The sequence below is a fragment of the Arachis ipaensis genome, chromosome B5, assembly GCF_059453495.1.
Source record: "Arachis ipaensis isolate K30076 ecotype BB chromosome B5, ASM5945349v1, whole genome shotgun sequence".
NCBI classification, from domain to species: Eukaryota; Viridiplantae; Streptophyta; class Magnoliopsida; order Fabales; family Fabaceae; genus Arachis; species Arachis ipaensis.
This window is the reverse complement of record NC_142440.1, coordinates 156977985-156982466: the sequence shown is the minus strand read 5'-3', so window position 1 is coordinate 156982466 and position 4482 is coordinate 156977985. Positions and strand designations below refer to the sequence as shown.

The 4482-nt window shown below is 31.7% G+C and overlaps 1 long non-coding RNA gene across 1 annotated transcript; it reads right to left on the bottom strand.

Annotated features, from left to right (window-relative positions):
* Positions 1–1244: 1244 nt before the first annotated feature.
* Positions 1245–4482, bottom strand: LOC107642211 (uncharacterized). Its single transcript, XR_001620640.3, has 6 exons — positions 4033–4482; positions 2867–2953; positions 2561–2614; positions 2141–2188; positions 1874–2051; positions 1245–1460 (listed from the first exon to the last, which is right to left on the bottom strand). It is a non-coding gene; the product is annotated as an uncharacterized LOC107642211 (long non-coding RNA).

The following is a 4482-nucleotide window of genomic DNA, read 5'->3' as shown; positions in this document are numbered from 1 at the left end:
GAAGCAAACTTGTGGCTTCCTTTATTATGTCAAACAGGACTTTTCAGTTAGATAGTATTTCACCAACATCAATCATTTTTATAGTAATACCATATAGTACCATCGAATTAGATTCGTATAAGGTGATATGATAAAAATGAAAACAACACAAAAAGTCAATAATTAGTTTTTGTGAATTTTATTTGGATGCATAATTTTGTTAGGGTATCACATGCATATTGAAATTAGGACTTATGTATACATATCAAGGTATGTAAAATTGAGATTTTAGGGTTTACATAAAATCTAAAAAATAAATTAAATACATAAAATATAAAATTATAATAAAATTTTAAGTAAAAATATTTTAAAATTGATTATTTAACTCATCCAAAATTATAATATCGAAAGATTATAAATGTTAAATCAAAATTCTAACTACTAAATTAATAAGCTTTTAGAATTTTTTTTTCGAATGTGTGAAATTTTTTTAAGTTATTGACTTATTTTTATTATTTTCATAATAAAATCAAAAGTCAAAAGACTTTAATAATAAAAAGTAAAGAATTGCATAAAAATATTGTCTATTTTAATTATATTCGTAAAAAATTAAAGAAGTTAATTGGATAAAGATAAAAATCAAATACCACTACAAGAAAAACACTCATTCAGGTATACTTGAAAAGTGTAGCCAAAAGTGAAAAAAATGATGTCTTAGGCTACGGCTACGCTTTCTGGGATACAGCTACGCTTTTTGGGGTAATTCCTATTCGGCCGTTACCTATTCTCAAAGGCTACGCTTTTCTGTACCAAGGGCTACGCTTTTGGCGTTTGGAAATAAGGTGCGCTTTTCAAGTGATGCTATCCAAGACCAAAGGCTACGTTTTTCAGCTTCCATTTTTGCCAGACTAGGATACGCTTTTCAACATCCATTTTTGCCCGACTAGGATATGCTTTTCAACACTACTGCATCACCTGTAAAGCGTAGCCACATTGTATACCATGGCTACTTTTTATAAGTGTAGCCTTAGATCTTTTGCTATATATATATATATATATATAATACAACATAATAGTTAATATGATTACATGTATAATAATTCTGCATTTTTATTTAAATGAGTTAAATATTATAAAATAAAAATAAATACATAATTATACTAAATAATTTCTTTAAATAATAAAAATTATCTCTAACCAAAATATATTTATAATAATGATTCAAAAGTACTAGAATGAAGTTAATTGTAAAAATTCATACATCTCATACTAAAGTAAGCATAGCCATATTAAAATAACCATAATATCACTTAGAATTTACAACTAATACTCTACAAAAAAACATATCCTACATACATAAGTATCTTCTAATAAAAGTTATTAATCAACCATAGATGTAAAGATTCTAAACAGCTCTATCTTAGCTAATAAACCACAATAATAATAAGCTTAATCTTCATTGCTTAATCTTCATTGTTACCCTGCATAATTATATAGAAAAGTAGTTAGAAAAATATTCATAACTATTCTGTTTTCCAAAAATTTCTTAATAGGATAAAATAGTAAACTTATATTATTAATCATTATAAATATGAATAAACATGATAAAATATTAACTCCATATTGATCATTTAAGTAAAGAGTTAAAGATAAAGACAATTATGTATTTATGCTTGTTATTCTCTCATTACAACTATTTTAAATGCTTATTAAGTATATATATAGTTATAATTGTCAAACATTTTTTTTAGTTTTAATCTTGACACGATAAGAGAATGAAAAGACAACATAGAAGCATAATGAATAACAGGTCATCATAACCACTCCTAAAGAGGAATGAAAATTAAAAAACAGTAATGGCACTCAATGAGGAACATACATGATAAGAATATACCTGTGCTTGTAAAAGCAGCCCTTCATTTGTATCATTTATCAACTCATTTCCCTTGTCAAGATGAAGTTCACCATGTTGAGAATGATTTGCTACAGGGCTAAAATTTCTCAACTCCAGTGCATCTTCAAGTTGCTGTTTCAGAGAAGCAATCATTTCTCGCGGATTTTCAGTCACCGATCTGATCAACCAAATTACTCAATTAGCTAACATCATAAAGAAAAGAAGAATAATATTAATTTTAAAGTAATTTAAGATTAGGCTTACCACCTTCTGATTAAGCTGTTCTTGAATTATATGATTATCTGCTACTTTGACCTGAATGAGCACAATAACATTGGACTCGTCAGAAAACAGCTAGCAGCAAGGCAATATGTTCATGCATCATCAATTGCCAATTGCAATGTCTATGCTACATAATAAAGGCACTGCTGTCTCGCATGATTAGCAGCATGGCGATTAGAAAATCAATTGGATTAATGACATACTCTCTGTTTTTGTTTAAGTTGGAAAATACTACAACAAAGTTGACTTTAAGGACTAAATTTAGGATTTTTATTTGCCCCTCACATGATCCACTAAAGCCCTTCTCAGTGCTAGCTTTCATTTGAACCCTATCTGGAGTCTGGACTTTCTGTTTAATGTGAATGATATGTATGGATCTATTAGAAAGACGTAAATAATTCTCACCTCAAGTTCGAAAGATTTCTCATTTAGCTGTGCCATAAACTCAGAAACAGTCTTCTGCATAAAAAAACAGCATTAAGCTGGACTACTAACAAGTGAAACAGCACAAAAAATAACGTCAATTGAATGTACATGTGACATCCCTGATTGATCCATCTTATCTGAAACAATGACAGAATTAGAAATTTGCTTTTCCAGCAAATCTATTTGTTCACTCTTTGCCCCCATATTAGGCATTCACTTTGGCTTCATTCAAAATTTTAGTTGAACCTCTGATAGAAAAGAGAAATAAAGCTGGCAGAAACATACCAAGATAAAGTCTTATTGGATGTTGAAAAGATAGTTCACGAGCATACCCAAATTTCTCTTGAGGACGCCACGAACTACACTTTAAGTCTGAAAGAGGTGGGGGAAAAATGAAAAAATCATCCTTGACAAAACATTAAGGTGATTTTTCAAATACATAATTAAAGATGATTTTTCAAATACAGAGGTTTCATAGTTGCTTCATGCAGGCTACCTTTATCACCACATCTTTTATGGAAAGACTCATGAAAGTTTACAACATCATCTGAGAAAAAGTACCTAAAGAAGTCTTCAACCTTTATCTGCAGTTTGTAAATTTAAAATTTTAAAATTTCTTATAAATTTACAAGACTAATATTAATAAAGTCAACAAGGGAAAACTTGAAAATGAAAAAAAAATGGTATAAAAGAATAATTTCATTAAGATTTAAGGAGAAAGATAATATGATAAAAAAGTAAAACAAAGGATTCATCTATAAAGCATAGCTTTTCAAACCCTAAACACAATGGGCATGAAAAATTGATCAATTTTGCTCAGGCAAAGTTTCCTAGGGTTATATATTTAATACTTTTTAACTTCTCAGAACATAAATAAACAGAGGGGCTAGAGAATTTCAAAGACGGGATCAATCAAGTCAGTTTACCAACTTCTACTTAAGTATAACAGAAATTGTAGTTAAGCAGAGAGCTTATATGGCTAATCCACTACAGTTAACTATTTAAGTATAACAGAGCTGCAATACATATAGCATACAAACTCCAAACTCATCAAAACTTCCCGATTGTTACAAACTTCAGGCAGGTTATTTTGTGACAATGTATGATAAAGTATACGCCTGAATCAATATAACAGTAAAAATTTCATTTTATTTATATTTCAATAAATTTCTCGACATGCCATTTGGATTCAGTCTCACAAACTACACTTGAACTACACTTGAAGTCTGAAAGGGGAGGGGGGGAAAATGAAAAAATCATCCTCGACATGCCATTTGGATTCAATCTCACAAACAAAAATACCATGCATCTTCATCAACAACAGCATGCATGTTATCAAATCACAGTTCACAAACCCATATTTCACATATTAAAACCCCCAAATTAAAACCCTTAAAATCGGAACCCTAAACCTCTGAAATTTCAGAACCAAAATAGAAATCATTACATACCTTTTCAATGATGTGAGCACAGAGAAGACGAGATGAGAAGCACGGAGATGACGATGCCGAGGGCGCCGCAGCGACGATTAGTGCAGAACACAGAAGAAGAGCAATGGTCAGTGCAGTGGTGACAATGAGTGTCGATGGCGAATGGTGAGCGGTGACTGGCGGTCAGTGGTGAGTGGTGATTGGTCAGCTGGTGAGTGGTGAACTGGTTTGCGCATCGATGTGGTGAGTGGTGACTGGCGGTGAGTGGTGACTGGGTGGCGAGGGTCAACGGCGACAGTGAGAAGGAGAAGGGTGATGATGAGTGTCGTAGGTGATGAATGTTGAAGGTGAGAATGGCGAAGTTGAGGGTTGTTGAGCGCGAAAGGGTTGGCGAAGGTGAGGTTGTGCGCGTATTGAAGGTGAGAGGGTTATGTTGGAGGGAATTGAAAGGAGAATAAAAATTTCACTGAG